This window comes from Poecilia reticulata, linkage group LG6, assembly GCF_000633615.1.
Source record: "Poecilia reticulata strain Guanapo linkage group LG6, Guppy_female_1.0+MT, whole genome shotgun sequence".
NCBI classification, from domain to species: Eukaryota; Metazoa; Chordata; class Actinopteri; order Cyprinodontiformes; family Poeciliidae; genus Poecilia; species Poecilia reticulata.
In genome coordinates, this window is record NC_024336.1 from 15,313,161 (window position 1) to 15,338,806 (window position 25,646).

The 25,646-nt window shown below is 37.9% G+C and overlaps 1 protein-coding gene across 1 annotated transcript in view; it reads right to left on the bottom strand.

The window, feature by feature from the left end:
* The window catches only part of znf469 (zinc finger protein 469), a 217,640-nt gene extending 195,041 nt beyond the window's left edge, over positions 1-22,599 (bottom strand). Inside the window, exon 1 of the mRNA XM_017305413.1 lies at positions 22,555-22,599. The gene's annotated coding sequence lies outside the window, so the exon portion shown is untranslated. The remainder of the gene's footprint in view (positions 1-22,554) is intronic.
* Positions 22,600-25,646: the final 3,047 nt, after the last annotated feature.

The window sequence follows — 25,646 nt, forward strand, 5'->3', positions numbered from 1 at the left end:
TGCAAATGAGAGGCTGGGCGGTTATCTGGGTTTATCTACCAACTTTTATTTACTGGTAAGCCAATTAAAGTTGAATATAAATACCCAAGCAGTAATAATAGTCTACTTTGTGAACAAAAATATATTAGGGTTATTTTGTACATTTCTTTTGTCATAACACCTATAAGATGATTAATTCTTGTTTTAACAGCCATCAATTTATGTTCAATTAAATCTTAAAACTAATCATTTGCCCTTTATGCAAGAAAACAAGCAGATTTTGAGGCATTAAAATGGCAGTGAAACTACTTGACTCGTAGTTTCAACCGAATCCAAAGCACACACATGGGTAATTTATATATCCATTTGTAATAGTCTAGTAAATGTGCTTTTCCAATATTTTTGCAGTAATACAGTTGACTAACTTCAGTAGAGTTTGTGCAGCAGAGAAAAGGGAAGGGGGCAGCTCAGGTTCATTCAGCTACAAAGTCTGCTTCAGCAGAGATGCAATGGAACAGCAGATCAGCAGTCCAGAGTATTCTTTGTCTTCAACTGTGTTGCCGTTCTGCTCATTAGTAAGACCTCCGGCTGAAAGTCAACTCCCATAAAGTAGGCTTATTATTCTTATTACAGTTTTGCAACAACAACTGTATCTGCCCTAGACATGACCTGCTAAAACGTGATCATTGCAACAAGTCTCTCCAAAAATATGATGCAGAGCTTTTAGTTTCTTTATGGCCATTGGTCCGCTCTCCAAGAATGATCATCACTACAACGAATGGGAAGAGAAATCACATGTAGTGAACACAACGTCTGAACAGTTAATCCATATTTGGAAGACAGAAAAAAAATCGATCAGGTCAATAAAAGGCTGAAATAACGAATGCTAGTGCTGAGAGAGCCAGATGAACAATCTGGCTGAGCAGCATGGGACATCAAGGCCATCTTTGGCCCGGAGCAGTTGACTTGGCTGTTGTGTGAAAAAGTAACCCTTGGTATTTCTAATATATGCTAGCAGCAAGAAATACAGATAGTTGACAGGTTGCTGCTGGAAGATGGAGTGCTGAGGGAAGCCGGCTGTTGTTTTTGTGATGACAGTATTGAAGCAAACGAGGAGTATGATCCAAACACATGTGGAAACTTGCTGTTCTACTTCGCTCTTCTTCAGCGTCCTCCTTACATAAGCTCATGGCTTAATGTAGTGTAAGCTGCATATCCAGGTGGAGACAGAGAAATTCCAAGATAGCAACCCTAAATCAACTGTCAAGAAACGCATATGGGGTGTGAAGAGTTCAAGCAAGAGAAAGCCACTCTGATTTGCCACCACAAAAGCACAGAAGTGAATAAAACCCATATTTCACATTACTTTTTCAATTATAGATTCTTACCCTTATGTGTCCAGAGTCTGGACACATGGACAAACAAAAGGTGGAAAAGATCTTCCTGATTATCATTCATTTAAAGAACACTCCTTTATGAGTCAGAGCTGTAACACCACTTAATGATTGAATTAATGCACTAAAAAAAGAATTGGCCTCATCTTGAAAATGATTTACGAATTACCCGTCCAACCAGGTCCTTACTGAAAAAAATGACAACCCTGCGAGTCTGTGCAAGAAGCACTGAACAGATCAACATTTTGGCAAAAAGAATATTGAGGTTGTAACAAATGGAGCATCATCTCCTGTCTTGAGCCAGTGCTGGACTTTTCTGTGATGGTGGGTGGGAGGAGGGCCCTGCTTCCATGGCTCCATGCAGGATCTGGCTGTGCTTACCAAGTCTTGATGGAGTCCAGATGCAGTTTTGTTCCGAGTCTCCTGTGCTTTAAAGGCTTTCCGAGTCTGGACCTCTGATTCCAACAGTCAGAATGGGCAAATACTCTCTCAACTTACTAGAAGTAGAACATATGGTTCTTAATGGGGAGGCATAAAACAATCAGTGATCCACATGCCTTGGATCCCCTTTGAATTGGTGTCTTTGAATGACTGGACTCTGATTTAACAGTTGGAATGGAAATCTAAAGTGTACAGTTAAATTACAGTCGCATTATAAGGTGCAGCTGTTCAATAGCTAGTTCATACGAATAGAAAATCACCCAGCTCAATGGTAGCTGCATGTATTTAGACATTTAACATGCTGAGGATTGAAGTTCAAACTGAGAATCAGAATGGGAAAGTGACATTTAAAAGAACATGGTTGTTAGTGCCAGAAGGCCTTGTCTAAGCATTTGTGCTAATCTACTGGTAAGATTAGCAAAGATTAGCCAATAGAACAGGCAGCAACTGTGTGGACAAAAATGCCTTGATTGGAAAAATGTTAAGATAGTGCAAGGAGTTTCTAATACAGCTGCAACAGTCATATAATGTAAGAATTTATATTTAATTACATAGGGGGTTGGTTCCATCCTTGCCTAAGGCTGTAGCTGGTGGTGTAATGCGGAAGACATTTTCTTCCCACATTTTGATACTAATCATACACATCTTTATGTTTTGAACTCTTTACAATATTAAGGGAGTTTGAGTGTTAAATCCTTTCTAAGAAACCATAAAGAAGCACAATAACTGTACGTATAATGTCTCCTGATCCAGGTTTCACGATATATATGCTGTTAGGCTCAACAGGAAACCAGACCTTCCTTTCCATGATTGGAAAGACAAGGGACTTCGGAGAAAAATTAGCCCTGGGCAAAATAAAGGGATTTTATCCACACCTCTTTTTCTCAATAGAGAATCCCTCCTAAACCCTCAGGGTAATAGTTTCCACATGCAAAGCTCCAATAATCCAAACAACGCTATATTAAAAACAAAGATAGATTAAACTGCACGTCAAATTCTTTAAAGGATGACAGTTCGGTCTATCTGATAGGCGCTTGACAACTGAGGCTTGGTTCTGTTTGTCAATGTAAGCTCATCATCCAGCTGTGTTAGCATATATATATATATATATAACTTATATACATAAGTTATAATTATGCCACTGTAGTAAATAAATATTTTGGGGTCTTTTTGATCATCTTTACCAAGAGAACTAATAATACGGGAGGGTACTACATTCAGATATCATCATAAAACAATAAAACAATTTGAAGTCACCATACTTTGTTAGTCAGTATCACAAATAAACATGTGAATTGTTGACCAGCATGTCAGTTTTCAATTAAAAATGAATTCCAATTTATTGATTTTTAGCTTTACATCATGTTATATCATTCCCTAATCAAAAACATACCCAGAGTTTTGCTTTGACTCATTCAGTGTTTGAGGAATCATTGAATCTCCTATGGTAACCATTTGGAGACGTTTTAGTGTTTAGTCATACAAAGTGCTATCTGTTTACCCAAAACTCAGCCTTGGACCTTCAGTTCCAAGCCGAGCTCCTCCCTTTTTCCATTAGAAAACAATTCTCACTTCTAGTTCAGTCTGGGCTTCCTCCCCTTGACTCACAATGTCTCCGGTCAATTTTTGACCGGGTCAGTCAGCAAACAGAAGGAGAAGTTGTAAACAACTTTGATTTTCTGTGCCGTTTTAGAATTGTAGTCTGCCTGTAGCTTTAGCAGTGGCAGAGGAGGAAGTGAAGGAYGCCAGTGAGTCAGTGCTGGCCACGCTTACAAATATTGAACTAGCGTTAACAGCTGCCTCGTTCGGATTGGCACTTCTCTCTTCGCAGTGGAGGATGCTTATTTACAGTGCAGACAATTTCTGGTAAGCTTCTTAGCATTGAACCGGTGCATTACGTACATCATGAACAAACATCAGCGACTGGGTAAAATTTAAAACCTCAACACAGTCCACACCTCCAGGAAGAAAACGTTTCTCAACACTCCCAACACTCCAGAGCCCAGACTCTTTGGACAAAGGACTGGTTTTTATTAATATTAACTCTGAACTACCAACATTTTCATTGAAGATGAATGGAGAACAGATTCACAGACATGCACCTCATTTTTTGGTCTGCACACAATTTCCTCTTTCTCACTCCAAAAAACATCATGCACTTTAACCTATTCGTCCTACAAGCAAAATTAAATTAAATAACACTTTCAGCTTATCTGCTTAACAGAGAGKTGCGYTACATGAGTTTAGTGGGTTACAGTTTCATACTTTCACGTATGTTGTTTTCTAAATTTCAGGTATTTTCTCATATAAATTTTCACATTTCCTCTGCTTTTGTTTCCTCTCATCAATTGTGCTTGTAGAGGATAGAAATGTCAAACTGTGACAGACATGAAAACAAAAAAAAACTGAAACGCACCCAAATCAAATCGCACCCTTGCTTTGATCTTCAGTTTCCAGCCAAGCTATTAATTTCCCATAAGCTGTTCCTTAAGCACATTCCAGGATCATAAAATATTGATACAAGAGGTAGAACACATATTCTTGGCTCTGTACAAAAGGAGCACCTGTGCAGATACTTAAAAGAAGAAAATACAAGTTCACCAGGAGAACATTCACACATTCATTTTTAGGAAGTGGCTGTTGTTTACAAAAACTTCTATATTTAGTTCCGCACAGGAACTCACCATAATGTAGTGGTTATATTTTTATTAGCTAACTGGGGATGATAATATGTTAACTAAATACCAATGGCAACTAAGGAAACTGAACAAAGACTATGATCAAACACAAAAGGTGCTCAGAAATCCTAATGGATTTGAAATTCTCCTTTAGTCACAGGTAGAAGGTTGCAGGAAAACTATATCTGCTGGTTGTGGATATTACAGTCCCTTGCAAACATATCAATAATCCTTGAAATTCTTCACATCTTGTCATGTTACAAACCACAAACGTTAATACATTTAATCTGGATTTCATGTGATAAACCAACTCAAAGTAGTACATTACTGAATTGAAAGAAATAGGAAACAAGCTTTTCAATTCTTTTTACAACCACAAATCTGAAAGGTTTGTGTGCATTTGCATTCAGCACCCTTTGCTCTTACAGAACAAAATAAAAAAAAATACCGCACAGGATTTGAGTGCAGCAGACTCCAATGGCTAGAGAACATTAACGAGCAGACAGCAGCATGTAGGCGAAGATATACACCGGAGAGATCAGGTATAAAGCTGTGGAGATGCTTAAAGCAGAGCCTGCCAGGACGTGTGGAACGACAGGACCCAGGCGCACGCAGGAGGAAGGCAGAATCACGACGACAATGAGTTATTTGTGAAAACAGAATGGAATATACAAAACTGAAATACTGAGAAAGAATCCTGAGGAATCAAGAAGAACTAAGAATAATAACACCAGGAATGGTGCATCTGTAATGAAAACTGGATGCCTTTACAGGAGGTATTAGTGGCATGGGAAGCAGTGAGTAATGTGCTATAGCTGTCAAATTGGTGGAGCCTAATGAATGACAAACATTAAGCTGTGCAATTAATATTAACATGCATTTCTATCCCAAGGCCTTCTGCTGATCTACTAACCAGGCATGTCCAAAAAACAAGCTTCTTAATAAGACTTGGTTGGTCATTATGCTCAAAAATTATTTCAGTGAGGAGATGATTACAGGAAAACATCTGCAAACACTTCATGTTACTGATTGCGCCGTTTCCTCAGAGGATGGACAGAGGAAGCAGACATTCAGAACACCTCTCTGTTCTGAACGTCTGCTTGCACTTGATGCAGCAGAGAAATCAAACTTTTTACCACCTTGCCTCTACAAGCACAAGTGCTGACATTAATCCAGAGTATGCTGGCTTGAGCTCAGCTGGTTAATGGAGCCGCCTTGCATCGATGCTTATAAGCCAGAATCTTGATCACTCCACAGTTTGGTTTCTTCTACAACTTTTCCCCCAACACCTGGAACATTTAGTGACACCAGTAAAAGTTAAAACCTCTGGGTCTAGCTCGGTTCTGTGATCATTTGTAACACAGAGCAGAAGACGAAAGCCGTATCGGCTTGAATTAGAGTCATGCAACAGAAGGATATTTAAATATTCTGTTTGTGTGCCAAGTTCTTACATGTATGAGCCTTACAACTGGTCTAACTTCTGCCCTTTAATAAGAAAGTAACTCATTTAACAAGATGAGGCCAGATAAGACTATTATTATTCTCCTGTCGGTAATCAATTGTGATCAGATTGATGTGTTCGGTGTCAATATTACAAAAAAACTTTGACAAAAATAAAAAAGAAACAGCTTCTAACGCAGGGTAGGAGTGGACTTGAAAGGAAAACGTGACAAAGTGTACTTTAAATCATCACTGCTGCTCTACCTTAATTTCCCAAAACCCTCACCAGAGGCCTCCCTCACCAGTCATTCTGTCATAATGATAGACATGCTTAGCACAAGTCATGCTCCAGAGTAAAAGTGAGAAGAAAACAAATAAACTGAAACGCCATTTCAGTTTAATTGCATACATTGACATTTATATGCATCAGCATATAAGCCAGCTGGCTGAAGGGATGCGAGTGATGCTGGTTTAAATGACATTTTCCATTTCTTCACTGCTAAATGCCCATAGGCAGAGAGACATTTCCATCAGACTGGACTGCAGCAGAGGCCAGCAGGAGTGCCCGGGTTTTTAAAAGGAATGACAAGGATATCCAGTTCTATAGTTACACAGTAAAAACACTTTAAGATCAACATATTATTTGTCTTTTCACAGGTTGATATGAATTCCTGAAGTCTTTATTAAATCCTAATGTTGTACTTCACTCAAAACCCAACAGGACTGGAATAGCAAGGCCATCATATTTCAATTGAACCAGATATTTTGGTGCGTTTTCTGATGCTAGATTCTACTAATGATAATTCAGATTAAGCCAGAGAGGAAAAGATTTTCCAAATCTTTTCCAAATCTTTTCCTCAAGGTACACTGCATTGCATGTTTTAGGTGTTTCCTTGCTTCAGCCCAGGTGATTTCAATTGACAGGCGTTTGCTGAACTGCAATCACTGTTTTACTAAGGTGTAGTAAAGCAGTGAAAGATCTAAAAAAGGGCAGAGAGCCTTGAGGACTGGGGTTGGGAAACACTGCTAAAGACGATAGAGCCCCTGTACCAAAGCATAAAATGAACAAAGCGCCCCTTTAAGAAAGGTTTCAATCTGTATGACGTCTTTTATTCCGATTTTTTCAAAGCCTGCTTTGATTCAAATTTAGATTCTTACAAGAAATTGCACAAGTGAAGGTGACTCAGCATAGCTCCTTTTAGTGAGAACATGTGACTATATAAACTTTAATCCAGTTTTATTTGGTATCAGCATTAGCTCTAGTCTCACATAGTTGTAGCCAGTCTGCTGCAAACCATCAAGTGTTTTCTAACTTATTCCCTGCATATAGGAAATTAACATTAAAACATATTATTCATTTGCGCTGAACTACCGTTTGAAAACTTAGGTTTCTGTGTATCAGTGCCTAAAAGAAAGTCATTATTTCTGTCATCCCTCTGGGAAAAAAATTGGAAATGTGAAAAACAAATCAGATACTCCATTAAAATATGAAATTAGGCATAAATTATTTGTTTATTTCCTCCTGAAGTAAGTTTGTTATACAGCATGACTTCCTATGAAAATATGGTTTCAACAGAAAAACAAAAAAAATTAAGTTGAAACATACTACCACTGAGAAACAGTGACGGCAGGATATAAAGTTAGAAGGGTTATTTTTTAACTGGTAAGGTTTTTGTTTTGTTCTGCAAGTGTGACTTGGTAACAGTCATTGAATTTCTGAATGCCAAAATATGTTTTAAACAATTGCTAGAAATACAAAATTTGGACTTTTCAGCAGTTAGTAGCCACCCAAACGTTTCCTTAAGCAGCACAGAAAAGTAGCATTTTTCATTCTCTTTTACATCCTGACTGATCTGCCTTTCATCTTGTTGGTCGCTCCCCATATTTCCATCTACGTAGTTCTGCTTTATGTAAAACTGTAAAATCTGGCAGTAATATACTCCAAATATTTGCCACTATGGAGTCTAATGTAACTCCTAATTTTGACAGATGACAAACATGCTGAACTCCCTCACCCAAACCAGCCTAAGCATTATGGCATGAACATTTTTTTCTTGGCAGATATTGATCCCAAGGGGGCTACCTCTACCTCTTACATAACCTCACACTGCCACATAGCTCCAGGAATATTTGTAAAAAAAAAAAATAAAAAAAAAAAAGTGCAGCAGGCCACAGCGCTGCATATGTGGAACAAGTTCACTCTCGTCCAGGTGCATGCACTTCCTCCCCCCTTCTTTCTTTCCTTCTCCGGACACCTACATCATCCTCCTAGATAACAGTGGAATGACTGGGTCTTCCCGGGACACAAAACCTGACTCCGAATTCCATCTGCAGGCGAACAGAAGGCGTATTGTTCCTTTAAAAATCCAAAACAAACACAGGAGGTGATCTACACTCTGCAGATGGTCAATACTCACTTCTGCTGGTCATCCATTTAATTAGGTACTACCAGACCAAACAGGTCACTTTCCATGCTCCTAAATTAGCATTTTCTCCCCACTCTTTTGCTTCCAAACTCTGCCCCACACCGTCACATCTCACTTCTCTTTTCCTCTCGCATAACATCAGCTCCAAAAAGTTTAACACGACCTGGTCAAGGTCAACCAACACCCAGCATTAACTAGTAACCCTCACAGCAGCTGCGGCTGCAAAAACCACAACACATGCTGTCAGGGCGAGCGATGAGCTGACGGGTCGGAGCTGCTATATGTGCTTTTGCATGTAAAGTAAACTGCTCATCTGTGTTGATGCTGCAAACAAACAAAATGTGTCACAAAACACACAAGTGCTGCGCAGCCGAGCCTCTGAAAATAAACCCAATCCTGCTCCTCAATGCAGCAGGAGGTCAGTGTTCATATGTAAACACCAGAAAAAAATTGTTTTCATACCTAACTGAGATCATCTTATAAAAGCAGCTTATAATGGGGAGCATGAACGGAAAAGTTGAGTGAAAGAAGAATGGCACCCGTCCAGGCCCCTTCGATGTGCGAATCAGCGGAGCGCGAGTCTGAAAACGTAGTTCAGCAAGTTCAAACACAAATGAAGACGGATTAGGCTGACAGTGATAATACAAACCCAGGCAAGTATAAAACCCTGCTGTGCGTCTTTCGTCGACTATAATGACGCGTCCTTCATAGATATGAAATCACCTAGACGCACTGACCTGGTGGTGGAAATTCCAGTCTGTTTTTCTTTTACTTTTGTCAAAAATGAATAAATGTCTAGAGTGATTTGTATATATATTAAAAAAAAAAAAAACTTAATGAAATTAGGTCACAGGGGAAAAGTTCACACAGGTCACCTCTTTTTACAGAGATGCTGAAAGGGAAAGATGGAAAGAAAATGCAAAAAAAAAATCAAATAAAAAAATTTGATCCTGAGAGATAAAACAGAGCCTCTTGAAATGCGAAGAGAGCAGTCCCTCACTTGGACTAACGTCCCAGTTTTCAGCCATCATATCCCTGCCAATGCAAGCTTTGATTCTGCCAATATAAGCCAAAAAAATTTCCCTTGAGAGTCAAAGTTGAAAAACCAGACAATAGAGCAACAGAAAACAATAGAACAACTTTGGTTTCAAGAAAAAATGTGTGTGGATCACAGCTCTGATGTAACTATAGCGGTGTGGTGTGATCTTTGTGGAGGATTAGCTACAAAGACAACAACAGAAAACAAGGCAGTCTGGAATTTAGGTTAGTAGACAGAAGTAAACTCAGAAATTATAAATTATGGTGAGAAAATTAAATTCAAAATCTGCAAACAAGAACAAAGGTTTCATATTGTAGMCAKGGTCTTCCAATTTCTACATAATAAAATTGCTCTGTGATAGATATACTCCCCTATAATCTAACTTGGCTTTCAACTTCTCTACATCTGCGAGTATAGGGGCTGAAGTCAAAAGCATGAAACATTTTTATATGTGCATCATTTTGAAAATGTGTCATTTCAGTAGTTATTTGCTACTATGTGACGTTATTTGAAGGTTGCAATCATGTGTTAAAATATAAAAACATGCCAGTGTTGTGGATACACTTGTAATTCATGCTGAATTTGAACATCTGAATAAAATATAACCTATAAGAGATTTTCCAATAAACTTAAGGTATTTGTTACTGAAGTAAATTTTTTTTTCTATAGAGCAAGACACACTAACCAATCTCCTTTCAGTTGCGATTTACTTTCCAAATAACTCAAACTATTGACTAGTACGAGCTTTTTTCCATTAACATGCTGAGATGAAAACATTTCGGTGGTTCTACATGATATCAATGTATTATGAGGCCTAAATGTATCCCATTTCAGTGTGTTAATATTTCTAAACTAATATGACAGTCAGATTTATTTTAGCAATAATAACAGGAACAGCATTTTTGCACAACAGTGAAATTAAAGCTCAAAACACACACTGCCTTTACTTTGTCCCATTCTCTCATTGAAGCTTATTCAAAAACTGACACTGTAGAAGCCCCAAATGTGCTGGATGTCTACCCCCTAGTGGACAAATCACACATTTCTCAGCCTTTTACTGAAGCAAAATCACAAAAACAGGAACAAAAATTGCTTAAAAGGTCAACTCTATGGTTCAAATAAATATAATTTAGCGCAGGTGTGAAGGTATGCAACTCCAGCATCCCTCTCCCTTTGCCCTCAATCTTCCCCTGAATAAAGCTGTCAGGTAAATTTCCATTAACACAAGACAAACATGTGGTTTGGCTGTTTATGCCAAAGCAGTGGTGAAATCTTGCAGGAACAGTCGACTCCAGAGCCTGTAGGCAAAGAAGCCATGCACAATTAACCCGCCACACCTCTGCCCGAGACAAGTGTCGATATCCATCACCCTAATGTGCTAAATTTATGATTCAACTCCACATGATAAACTTTTGGAGGAAAGGCAAGTCCTGAAAGTTTGAAATTGTACATTAAAACTTATTTATTGAATTCTGAAGGAATTTAATGCAAATAAGTAATTTTGAGAGGTAAAAATTCAGATCTTTAATATGAAAAAATATTAGTGGATGTTTTCTGACAATGAATTAATCATTTATGTAATGTTCATATCAGGTCTGAAAGGAAGGTTGCTGCATCTGTTCCTAATGAGACGAGACCATTTTCAAAGTAATTGGATCAGGAGGGTTGCCCAGACTATTTAATGTGCTCACATTTCCTCTTTTTCCCTACACTGCCTCCTCTCATCAGTCAGACACAGTGAGGTTGGCATCAGTGAAAATGATGCATGAGATGTTTTTTTCAAGCTGATCACAAAAAATTAACATGATTCGGTTTTAAAGGAGGACAGCGATGTGACAAGTCTGAACCAATATCAGTACCAGATCCAATATTGATGTCATCCTTATTAGGCTGAGCCCACCCATATTAATCGTTTACCTAATTTTTTCCCAAAATTTTACTCAAAGGTTAGGCTTGCGCTTCAAAATGTACTTTTGCAGGCTTAGATAATTCTAAACATGCAGCATTTCGTTCGTCTGTTCAAGTGGACGGTCACTCTGCTACAGAGCGAGGACTTTGCTGCAGCAGTTTTGCCTTCTTGTAAATATTTTAAGGATGAGAAAAATAAAATACAGAATTTGTTGCGTTTTCTTTTTTGGGGGGGCAAACATCCAGAGCTGAAATAATAACTAGAGAGAACATAATAAAGCAAGAAAGGAGCAACAAGGAGATTTAGCAGCTACAGGAATAATTGCTGGAAACTTTTTTTCCCCCAGACTGTCAGCCTGTCATGAAATATAAAGAGATCTTGATGCTTTAGACTTTACACCAGAGTTGGTACTGTCTATTTAGAAGGTAAACAAATTAGCTGCAACGTAGAACTCATAAGTCCAAAATGTAGCCAACACTGTACAAAAAGCATGTCAGCCATGTTGTGATTACATTGGTGAGAAACGTTTTGTGTCCTTCTTGAAACTCTATGGATTTTTAAAACAGATTTTGTTTTTTTTTTATATGCCAAGACACAAGGATGATAAGAATATCGATCGTCTTTCTTTCCATTTATCTTCTGCGACAAAACAAACAAATCTAGCTGTAAGGACAGCATAGTAGTATTAGGAAATCCTTGTACGTATTGGAGGTTTATTTGTTCTAAGAAGTGTGCAAACTTGTACATCTAAAAAAAACTACAGGGATTGCTGTTGTAATTGGTGATGCAAATGGCACTAATCACAAGAAATCTATTTTAAATAAAATATGTAAAATATTTTTTCTCCATTTATTAAGAAAAAGTTGCAAAGTCCTATGAATAATAAAAGACTTAAAATCAGAATAGTTTGTTACATGACACCACTACATTTTGTCCCTGGATGTAGCAGCTTTGTAGCACCATTTTATAACAGTTTCATGAAGCTTTCATAAAATGAAATCTTTTTTCTTGAGGCATTGCTGTTTCAAGAAAACAGTGACATACTAGCGCTAGACCGTTAGAGCTCTGAAGACCATTGTGAACCATTCCTCTCTCACTCTGTAATCCAAAGTTCAGATTTAAGAGCTTTGTAGCCGATGAGAATGTGAATATAAGTATGAAAGGTTCACTTTGGTGCCAATATCATTATTGATCTTGTTTACATACATACATATATCCATACAACTAATGGCATCACCAAAACATGCATCAGTGACTGTGATGTTCACGGTATTGATGTCAGCTCTTAGAGCACTATGACAAAAAAAAAAAAGTAAAACTAAATGTTTCAGTTAAAACCTTTTGGATCAGAAAGTATAGTTATTGACAGATATTTCAATTCAGACACTGGGATTGTATCAGAACAAAAACATTTGCAGATTTTCACACAGAGCATACTTGAATCCAAAATAAACAAATACTAAAACGATAAGCTTTATTTGAAAAGATTAATGACCGAATACCACATGAGAGTTGTCGGCATGTGGGGAAATTTTTTTTCAACTATGATACTATCAAATCACTTGGACGATTTTACTTGTGTTGAAAACAGCTTCAGCTCAAAATACAATAATGGATTTCCTTCAAAGAATTTGAGGCTTTCCAAATTTCAATCATTTAAACCAAATAAAGATGAACTGATCTGGATCTTGCTTTTGAAAATGTTTAACCAAGCTACAATTTTAGCCAACTCCGCTTTCTCTTTCAGAACTGTATTAGAATTAATCAAACTAAATTGAAGTCTTCTACACCTACTTCCTCTGAATTCATTTTTAAACACCACATTAATACTGAAAAACCACAATATAAATCTTCACTCAATAACGTAATAGTGCCAATAGTGCTGTCAAAAGCACAAACATGGTAGCACTAAGTGAGATTATTTCACTGATTGCAAAAAGATCAGAGTTTTTGGCCTGTGTCTGCAAATCATTTTTCAGTGCATCTCCACAAATTATTTCCACCACCTTGTACTTTGAGGGTCATTAACCTGCAGGAATAACCACTTGCCATTGAGATTATCGTTGCAAACAAATGTGTTGACATTTTTCTCTTGGAGTTCATCAGCATAAGAAATAATTGATCTATGAATGATCACCAGGCATCATGGACCAGCTGTAGCAAGACAGGTCTTAACCATTAGGTTTCATTAATGAAGTACAATCAGAGACATAATTGCTCTTATTTATTAACTAAAATCATGTGTTCAGATGCATACTAATGAGTTTTCTATCTTCTGCTGTTCAGTTGTTTTTCTCTTGGGGCAATAACATAAGCCAAGAGAACATTTTAAACCAATTATAGGCCTCTTCCTTAGTTTGCAGACAATTTCTTCATCATGCATGAATGTTTGCAAGGAGAGTTTAACAATAGTCTTGATTTTAATTCAGACAGATCGCTGCTCTGAACGCCCACTCGCATCCTCACTCTCCTAGTTAATTAAAAACACCTGACTTTAATTTCTACTTCACAAGACTGTTGTCTTTTTTTTTCTTTGCACTTTGCTGTTCTGTTTAGTGGGTTTGGAGGGTGAAATGAGGAGGGCTACAAATCTGAGAGCCAAAAGAGTAGGTGATCACAGTGTGTATAAAGGAGGACTTGCAGGGGGAAAAAGTACAGGTTATACTTTAAACAGTCCTACACTGGTTCCAGGAGACCAATGTGATACTTGATACAGTACAAAGCAAACAGTGATATGCTGTAGTGAATCTGGCTTGATCAGTATGAATAAGAAAAGACAAAAATGTATTTTTTGCTTTTTGCTCTTGATGCTGCACAACATGAAGTGCTACAAAAGATTTCAAATGGCAACAAATCCTGCTTACATCTAAAGAAATTAGAATATAAATAAATTTTTGAAAATTTTCTGGAAAGAGTTTCAGAGACTTTTAGAGTACTTTGAATCTGGAGCTGCAGCTGCATTGATTAGAAGACTAGTTTTTCTACTTTAGTCAAGTTATCGTCGTCTTATTAAATCTGAAGCATTTAAGTGTCACCGAAAACAAACAAAAACAGAGGAAATCTGTGAGGAGGTGACTACTTTTCAAAGCACAGTGTGTTTTATTTCACAATTTTCAAAACATCACAAAACAAGACTTTGCAAGCAAACTTTAAAGCAAAACTACAATAGATGGCTTAACTCACTACTGCTGTTGGTCTGATGGTTGGAGCAGCGGTGGAGACTGGTAATTCAAAAATAGACACTAGATTGCAAAGACCATCTTGTGTTTCAGCATCTTGATTTAATCAGACAAAGACAATTAAAAGCTCCTCCGTCTGAAAGGAAGTGGAAGTGGTGCCATTCATCATGCAAATACTGTAGTGCTCTCTCATGTCTGCATAAAATCACTTTGGTGACTCATACCAGTTTTTTTCTTTAGGAAAAATATAAACAAATGCAGAAAAGTTGGAATATGCAACGTAACAAATTAAAAAAAATACAGCTAAGAAAGTAATAAATATTGCCCAGCATAAAAATCAAGAATCGCTCACTCACTCAGTTTAAGCATAAATTTGAGCAAAATAAAAGGCGTAAKGAAACACTTAAAGAAATGCAAGAAAGTGCATTAGAAAACCACAAGATTGTCAGTGATGATAAAGCAGACATTGTGCCAGTGTTTATATCTAAAGCTGTATAATAAACACTTTGAATATCTGTTATCCAGGGCTAGTTTTGCAAAGGAGTTTTAATGCTGCCTTGGGGGACCCACATACCGGCAGAGATTATAGCAGCACAAAAAGCAAAGCGCACAAACACAACCAGGAGTGTAAGGAGTACTTACAATCCTTTTTCACAGAGGAGCCACGCCAAGCACATAGGGGGATACGTGGAATCATGCAATCAAGGGGGGAAAAACATTTAAAAATCAAAACCAGCACTCTCTTTCCTTGGAGGGCCCCAGTTGTTATCTGCCTTGAAACCAGTATGATTCATTATCTGGGTTATGGATTTCATTGTTGAGTGTGGGAAAAGAACTCCTCACAACCCACTCAAAATTTAGGAGCAATATTTGTGTTATTTCTCTCAACTGCTTCTGCAGTTAAAGGCTTTTTTTAAAATTATTATAATCGTGATTTATGGCTTCCTACAACACTATGCCACATGACACACATATCAAAAATCTTAAAGGCTTTTAGACATTTTAAATGTCCAGGAGTGAAATATTCTACAAACCAAATCATGGATGGTCTCCAGTGTGCAGCCCTATAAATTCAGGCTTTTAAGCCACTTAGACTGCTGACTGACAACTTTGGTATCTTCCAAATATCCAAGAAATACAGTAAACTCATCAGGGAGAAAGCTTTGTACAATAGATAAGTCAAAAAACTATATTCCAGCCTTTGAACGTCTCACAGAGAAAGCAAAATAGCATTAATCGGAGAGGCCTCCAGAGGGTGGGGGTAATTCTGAGGGATCTGTAGAGAACAACAGCTTAAGTGGAATAGGCTTAACAGGACAACTAAACAAACCTGACATTTAACAAAGAGTGAAACACAGGAAAACAGGAGCAATCATGGGAAAAAAAATAAAAATAGCTAACCTGGCCAGTGCCTTCCCACTCAATTCTGTTCTCATCTCCCTTCTCCATCAGGGCTTTTGTTTACAGTGCAAGCAATTTCCAGTAAACTTAACAGCGTCAAACTGGTGCATTACATGTGTCACTGCTAAACATTAGCAGTTGGGTAAAATGTAAAACTTCAGCAAACTCCATGCCTCCAGCAAGCAATTGTTTCTCAAGAGCCCAGATCCTCTATGCGAAGTAAAGCGTAGAACAAGAGGCTGATTTTTTTTTTTTTGAAAGGATAGAGGAAACCTGTTTAGGGTTGCAAAAGGCTTGAGACTGGGGCACAGACTAAGCCCTCCTGAGTAACGTGTGGCATACACGTTTTACAGATCTGAAACGTGTATGCCACACATTTTTAAATAAACTTTCCTCCTACATCACAGTTTTACACAACTTTCTGTTGGCCTGTCATATGAAATCTCAATAAAAACAAGGATGCCTGTGGTTTTAATGAAGAACTGCATGAACATTTTCAGTTGTATTTGCAAACAAGTAGTTTTAAGAGCATCCTGTAAATAATATTTTATACCAATAAAGAGCTCATTGATACTTTTAGTTCTGGTGAATATACTCAGTTGCACAATGAATCATCAATTAGAGATTCCTTAAAGTTACTAAGGTTTCTTTGTGCTGTATTTTGGACCGTTTTCCTGCTTAACCACCAACTGAGTGAACAAAACCTCAAGATTTTTTTTTTCTGTTCCTCACTGAGGAGCTCCTAAGCTAAAGTGAATTAGTCTATATTTTCAAGTGTTTTCAGGTTAAATGAGAATAGTTCTGGCAACAAGCAAAGCCTTCCTTTCTCCAAAAAAAAAAAAAAAAAAAAGCAAATATTATTTTTCCTCTTTAATTGGTCAGGGACTGACAGATACTTGGTGTACTAGACCTCTCCTCAGTGTTTCCAGATGAAACCTCCCTTAGACCTCAATTTAAAATGGCTTTCAGTGTTGCCTGGAAAAAAATTGTACCCCACACACATATTACCATATTAATTACCACAGTGTATTTCTGCTCACTGAAAGGAGGAGGGAAGAATTCACAAAATAAAGAGTTGCACAAACTCGAAAATACTGTCAGACCAAAGGAATTTGTTTAGGCTAAAAAAAGGTGCAAAAATGTGGAGAGGCAGCTGAAAAGAGCAAGATTTGTACGAAACCTTCTCCAGACCAGACAGGCAGGAAAAAGAGTTGTTCATATCTAACTTGGATATCTGTTGGCATATTAAGTAGCCCAATGCAGGACATTTGTGCTCTTCAGGAAGCACAAATCTGAAATACAGTGCAGCAATTGTATATTTAGGACTCAGTGAAAGTAGATAAAACCATCAGGAGGGGGAGTAACCTCCTGTGCAGCTGTGACATGTCAGCTAAACAGAGAGGCCATGTTGCTGTGATGTGGACTGATAATGTGCTGCATATCACAGGAAGGAAATGGACTAGTTATTGTTATGACATCAAAAGGTTTGGGTGGTCCACACATGGACGAAGACATACGCCTTCCCCACAGGGCTGCAGCGACAGCAAGCATGCACAAGTATATCTGCGCAAACATTCCCTGATAGAAGCCACGTGAACACCTGCCATTTTCACATGCGTCGGAAGCTGCACGGCGATGCATACGCAGACCTAGAAGGGCAAGCAAAGGATTCACCCAGACTTTTATATACAAACCTAATCTGCGGTATGCATTTCCCTCGTAACCAGTGCAAGGTATTTACAATGTCACGTTGACACAGACAAGCATTTCCAGTAATGACTCAGGTCTCGATGAGTCATTTCTGATTTGCTCTCTTAACAATAGCAAATGAATGCGGAGGAAGATGTGCAACAGGATAATGTGATCTTCACGGCAGCACAGAATGAGTGCCGGTGCTGGGATTCGTTGTGTGCTTTTTGTTGGTCATCACTCATTGCATTAGGTTCATATTCAGGTTCACAGCCTGAAGTAATGTACAGTAAGGCATTTAGATTCGGAGGTCATATTACTTTATTTTAAAATGCAATCAATCAGAACAGAGCAGAGGGAAACATTTTTGTATCCCGTTACCAGGAACAAGGCCAAGAACAGGTCTCACTCATGCAGAAAGGAAAACAAACAGCCTCAGCTACAAAGAACGAAAAGAGCTCGTAATGGGTTTGGATGAAAGAAAAAGAAAAAGGAAAAAAGATACAGCAGGGCTGCTTTCGAAGTATCCTATTCACACAGGTTATGTTCAAACACAGATTCACACAAACAAACAGAGGCAATCAGTGTGTATGACAGCCCCTCAGACAGGGACTGCCCCCAGGCACACCGCTGCCCATAAATCACTTCACACTTTGAAGGTAATGAGCCATTAGGAAACAGGGAGGAGGTGTGTGGGGTGGAGGGAATGAGGTTCACCTCAAATTTGGAGCCCATGACAGCTCTACATCCTTTGGCTGTGCTGCATGAAACATGATTATTTATCAGATAATAAAGTAGCCTGGATGAAGGTTGCAAGACTTGTATTGCATTTACTGATGCTGTGTGTTTGATCTTTGAGAAAAAATAAATAAAAAAAATCCCCAGGACCAAATATAGTTCCAGAAAATCTAGAAATCTTGACAGCATATGAGACGTAAACAAACCACAATACATCGCAGAAAGGTCATTTTAAAATACAATCTTCTGATGAAAACATTGTTTTCATCAAAAGCTGATAAGCATTTCACTGTGTTGATGATAATACAGGACCGTTATTAATATCCGTCGGGAAGTCTGTCATTACGAAATGCTGTAAACTGAAAACTAAATGTGTGACAAATGAAGTAGTGGCCCCTTTGTAGTGATACAGCAGAATGAACCGATACATTATTTAGCTAGAGAGATAATCTATGTGAGGATATTACATGAACTCAAGGGAAGAAACAAGCCAAATGTGGGGGGAAGAAGACAACACAATTCACCCTGCAGTTTAATTAATTTGAGGGGCGAGTCAACAACCAGCAGGAGGCCGCTGCAGTTTGTGAACATAAAGTTTATCTGGTAGGAAAGGACTTTTTATGTAGTAATTTTCACTTTTTCTGTGTCTTCTGTCTGTACAAGATAACTTGCTCATGTCCAAAGTTCACATAAATCAATAATAATGTGTCACAGTAATTAATTGCAAATGCCCTTCCCCCCTGTGTGCCTCAACCAAATAAAAGAAAAAATGTTCGATGAGCATTTTTACTTCTTTTTCTATCCACCACATGTGTAGCATTAGTTTACAGTGACTTTTTTGAGCCAAACATATTCTGACAACTGTATTCAAGTAACAAAGCTAAGCCCTGATAAAACAATAAGATGTTTTTAATAGAGACAAGTGAGAATGTGTTCCCTGTTTAATGTGAAGTTGATGCAGTGAACATCAGACTAAAAGTACTGGAAAGAACCATAGCAGAAGTCCGAGCGTATCCAATCCGGAGTTTTTCCACATTCAGTTTTTGCCCCATGGGGTCATTCATTCATCAGCTTGGCTCACCACAGATCTCTTAAATCCCACAGAAGGATGCAGGTTTGTTAAGTCTTTAAGCTGCTTCTCTGATCCACACTCCCCTTCTTGCAGAAGGAATTGCTTTATAATACCTGAAGGTACAGTAGTCATATAGGAACTTAAATTCAAGCTAGAATTTATGCATTTATCTTGTAATCTGGCATTAAAAACATCTCCCTTCATTCTTGCATTTCATTCTTCCATGCTATTTTTTTTTTTACATATTTCAAAACATTTTATACATGTAAATAAAAAACAAAATACTGTATAATTATTTTTGAGTAACAACTGAATGGCAAAGTTAAAAGTTTAAGGGTTAGGAAAATTCCTAGGTTCTATCATACATTTTAAACAAATATCTCTATTTATTGCATGTTTAAAGGTTTGGGTGACCGAAAAGTACAGATTTGTCTCATGGTGGGAGAAAGTTAATTTTAAAAAGGAGTGATACATCCAATGTGATAACTTTTTAGATGTTAACCATAAAATGTAAAGCCTTAAAACATAAATTACAATTTTTCAAAACTAAATTTAAGGAATATCAATATATGTTACATCTCAACAGAAAATGAAACCCAACTTAAAAAAAAAATAATAATAATTGCTTAAAAGTATCTATAAACTGTTTCTCAGATTAAAAATTATTTGTCATTTCAATAATAAACAGTAAAAATTTAAGTAAAGCAATGATCTTCAAGACCATAGACTAAGAGCTTAAACTAATGAACTATTCGGCTTAAAATACATAGCACTGCCTCCTGGTGTCCGGACCAGGTGCAACGGCTCAAAACACTAAATGACCAGCAATATTCTCCAACGGTGGTGCCAAAACGTTACAACTTCTTGTGTGAATAATGATACGGAGAGCTGTGTTGACATTTTAGGGGGTGGCCTGTTGATAACATTCGGCACAAGATTAAAAAATAAATCCTGGCATCTCCATTTGAAGAACATCGTGAGCTGGTCAGGAATGCAGACATCCAGCTTGCATTCCCTAGCCGAAACTAGAAGCATAACACAATTAACGTGACAAATTAAAAATAGGAAAAGTATCTGGCCACCCCCTCATTGCTAACTCTTCTGAAAACAACCTAGATCACTTTAATGGATCTGTACGACATTGTCAGGGAAAAGAAAATTCATTCACTTCGATATAAAATGGGGAAATAAAGGACGAGAAAGCCAAACGAAACAGAGTAGTAATGCCTGTTGTTGGCACAGCTCTAACCCTTACATAGATAAGGTCTCTCCTTTCTGTACATCTTTAATGAATGTTCCCCCGTTTAGAATGCTCTTACTAAAAGAGTGTTCTTTCAGTAATGCTAAAAGAATGACTAATTTCTTTAGTAATTCTCTGTTCTTTTAGTAAGTTACCCTAAAGTTAGATTGTGCAACGCTTAGAATAACACCAAAACCTCTAAGAGTACCGACTCCCCAGGCTTCAGGCCGTCTTGACGGCACCATTAGAAAAAGCATGAACAAGTCAGTCTTGTTTAGAAGGGATGACGGAGAAAAGCTCTTCTATCTAAAAACAACATGGCAAAGTTGCATTTGAGTGAACCAAAAGACTTCTGGGACAATACACAGTGGGTAAGTCCGACTATATTGTCTTGTAGGATAAAAACTACTATCAGCACATAAGTATAAATCATCTCATAGCACCTGTGATGAACAGTGATATGGAGCGGTCTTGATCTGAGCTTCTTTTGCTGGTCTAAGACCATAAACTCCTCTGTACACCAAAGTATTATGAAGCCACATTTGTGGTCTGATGGTTAAACTTTCCTCTTTTAATTAGAATAACAACTCCAAACACAGCAGGTAAGAGAAACAAAAACACAAAAAATGAAGTGAAGTTTAGACCTTAACCCGATTGAAGTGTTGTGGTGATACTGTGCAAAAAGAAGTACCTCAATAAACTGAAGCACTGTTCTAAGAAATGGGTTCCCAAATCCCTCTACAATAGCAGGAAACTAGTAAAATTAGACAAGATATCGCTGCTAAAGACAGTGTGTAATATGGATTGYATTTAGTTTATGACAGACTATGCTTACTGTAATCCAAAATGTAATTTAATATATCTTATCAGAGAGAAAAACATTCATTACAACTTTATAGGAACAAAAACTATGTTCATATTGCCGAGATGAAATTTGAACAGTCATAAAAGTTGACAGCAAAATATTACAAGTACTTGACTTTCAGTGACCCAGTTAGGTTTTCTGTCCAGTGCTGTTTATTCCAATCGGCTTCTCCACAGAAGAGCTTTGTTGTCAGCTCTGTCGTGTCCCATCCATCTCAAAACATCACTGGGAGCAGTGCATTTCACGATTTATTGTGCTATGACTGACTTGAAAATAGACTAAACATTGTGACAAAGAGTGAAGAAACGGATCAAGCTGCACAAATGTGTTCAGAAGTTTGTTTCAGGCCGAGTGGGAAAGTACGTCAAACACCAAAAGTACCCACGTTTCTTTGAAAGTGGTTTCCTGAAAATATCTTGGAGTGGAGAAACCCCCTCAGGATTGAGATTTGTGATATTTATTCAGAAAAAAAAGATCTTTGTGAATTTTCCATTAAAAATTAAATGGGAATATATTTTTTGAACATTCTCATCCATCCATCCATCCATTTTCTTACACCCTGAATGTTTTTTTTATATTGCTTGATAAAACTTTAGACATACCCTTTGAGACGCAGCACCTTGAAAAGTATTCATACTTCTTGCCTCATTTCGGTTGCACAAATTTTTGTACTGTTAACTGCAATTTCACTTAGAATATCAAGAGCAGCTCATACAATACAGATTTTGGTTCAAATAGAGGCGGGTCTGTATTTATACCAGAAGCAAATCGCACCAGAGTTCATTTGGAAGCACACCAAGACCACCTCAGAGAGTGCCTTTCAGTCCGATTGTTTGGTCCATGCCAGTTTTCAATTGAGTGTACTCACACCTGCACAAAAGGTCTGGACCAATGAGGGAAACGAACTCTGATCTGTTTAACGCAGACCAAATGTGTCAGAATCCCCAAGACGCATCTCTGCTCCAGCATGCCTAAAGTCCTGATTCACTCCTCCATTCGAACATAAGGGATACATGCATTGTAATAGTAAGAATTTATGCAAACTTGATTAGTTTTGAACTTACAGTTTGAGTTTCTGTCTCATTTGCTCTGCTGCTTTGTCACTCCCCCTATCAGAGATAAGAAAATATGAAGTTATTTTAAATGCAAAGAGCATCATTCAAAGTAAGTTCTAAAACTGGGAGGACATCTTTGATATGATTTACCAAAGGCAGAGGAAAACAGTCACACATAAAATGTTGATGTAGACACACTTGGACAAGTAATCCAACAACCACTTGCAGGATCCAAATTAAAACATTTTTCTTACAGTTTAATAGTCATCCATTTAAAAAAAAGTAAGCTTTCTTCAGTACAAGTCRCTTCATACACAGTCCTTCAATAGTTTCATGCAAAAATAATTCTGGGAAGACAAGCAATGTAAAATGTTAATAAATCAATAAAATGACAGTAGAACAACCACACCCAGCCTCTGCAGCAGTAAGAAGTACAAAGTCATTTTCTGAGAGTACATTATTTTTGATAAAACACACAGGAAGGTTTCTTTGTGCTACATGTGGAGCAGCTGCTACTAAAATTCAGATGAATCCCATGTTGACTTTTGATATGAAGGCCAATAGTTGGAGCGTTCTGATAAGATGCGCAAACTAAATATATCATGACTTGCACTGACTGACTGAAGCTGTACCAGTTCTTCAAATTAGCATACCTGTTTTCATTTATTCAAGAATTCAGTGACAGAAAACAGGATACACTGCAGAGGAACACAAGGCAGCACGACTCTTTAGTTGCTTTAAAACAGACATTTATATTGGTAACTTTATCCAACATTTGGAGACACCACATCTTAGATTTACTGCCTTTCAGAGAGACGCGGCATACAGATTTTTGCGTGAGCATCCAAGGCCCTTTGAATCACGTTAGGGTTAAGGAACATGTCCTCATTGCCTCCAGCATCTGATGATGTATTACTGGAAATGCTGACACTGAGACAGATTTTTTAAAACCAGCTAAGCCCCCGAGCCTAATTCCAGCTGAACTTATTCAAGCTGCATAGCTATTTGACAACAAGATCTAAATCAGAACGTTCACTCTTACAAGTAAATGAGGAAGAAAAAAAAAAAACTAAGCTTCAAAGAAAATTGTAGATTTTTTTTTTAACCTCGCTTTTTTGAAGAACCTAAGCATTTGGTAAATAAGTTATAATCTATTTGATATAAATATAGAAACACTTTCTTTCTAGGCTCTATGCAAAAAGATGGAGGGGAATGACTTTCGTTAATGCAGGAAAAACAATGAACTTACAATCCAAACAAAAGACAACACTGGAACCTACAAGCAACCAGGTGCCATGGAAGGAGAGCAACAGAAGGAGCCAGTGGAAAACATTGAGACAGAGGGGCTTAAATATACCGAGGAAGGCACGGAAGTGACCAAGAAGCTAAGGAAGCTAATGACAGGTGATTAGATGCAGCTGGGGAAAGGCAAAAATAAGACGATGATTAACAGCTGCGATCAGGAGAAGAATGGTGAGCGGAGGTAAGGTGAAGACAAACAGAAACAAAAAGAATGAAAGGGACAAAGAAATCTGAACCATAAACCGAAATGAACACGAATCTGATGAAGCAAGTCATAAACACAAACAATGAGAATAGGTGAACACAAAGGATGAACCAAAAGGGCCAGATGTAAGGAAGCAAATCGGAAATGATCAAAACAGAAAATAACACAAATTAAAAGTCCAAACCTATAGACCATGACAAGATTGAACGATACCAGATAAACTGTGCACACAACTTCTTCCTCAAAAACACCATCCACTAATTTCTACAAGATGCATCCCACATGTGAATCAACCATTTTTTTGTGTCTACAATTGGGCAAAAGGAAGAAAGAACCCCATCTATTCATCATGCTGTTCGTTCTCATAAGACACCCTACCCTCAAGAAGATTATCCAGAGGAGAAAGCTCCAGCGGTAGATTACAACAGCCACATATGGGAGACATTATTTGCAATTACAGTACAGTAGTTGAGACCCATATACAAGCTATATAATATATACACAGCAAAAGCCACAGTGTGTGTCTAAGTCAAAGAGAAAGGAGTGGTGTGAATGAGAGCTGCTAAACAAAAGCTCTGGAAAAAAACAGGCCTCCTTGTGCAAATGAAGCAGACTGAGAGGAGGAAACAATAAAGTCAGGGTTTATAAACGACTTTTTCTGACAGCTAAGCATGTGCGGTTGAGACAAAGTGTCAGAGGAATATGATTAAATTCTTCTCACATGCGTGAGTGTTTAGAGCACACATAATCACGTTAGATCTTTAGTTGATGTCCTCTATATGTATATGTGTACTAGAGAGCAGCATGTAATTAAAGTAATCACGTGCTGCATGTTTATGTTTTTCACCCCTGCTGTGGTCTTGCTGTCTTGAAATGCGCTATGTGCGAAAAAGTGTCACCCTCCTGAAAATGAATAATTTCCACTCATGCCCCTCCAGCCACACTAATGAGAGTCAGAATCTGTAATGCCAATTGGGCTGCAAAAGTGCAAGCTATCTTCTTTATGGCTCACCTCTGAGAGGGAAACATGTTGTTCCTTGCATATGGTTTGAATAAAGGTGGACCGGCTATGTTTAGTGGATTGTATTGAAAAGCTGTCATTTTAAAATCCCTTCATTCAGGGCTCATGTACTACTTAATTTAACTTTACTAAGCCAAACATCTTGCAGCATCTCTGGGAAAAACAGTCAAAAGACTGATGCAAATACGGTTAGCGCATGAGGACACAATTTTTCCCAAATACATTAGAGGGAATATCACTCTCAGGTTACAATGAGCAGCATCATGACGGCCCAGTTGAATATTTTTGGCTTTATATGAGGGCAGCTTGGCCGAAAATTTTCTTGCTCGTGTCAGCTGGATGGATGTTTTGCTGAGTGTTGCTAACTAAGAACAGAGCAGTGTTCTCTGCAGGATGCGAATTAGAACTACATGATATTCTCAAGGTTAACTGAGAAACCCAACGAAACGGCAACCGACTCACGACCAGCCCAGCGCCAACAAATGTTCTCCATTCCATGTCAAACAAATTAGTGAAACAAAGACAAGTAACGATGCCGATTTATACTTGGAATGTGCAATGTTCTTTGATCAC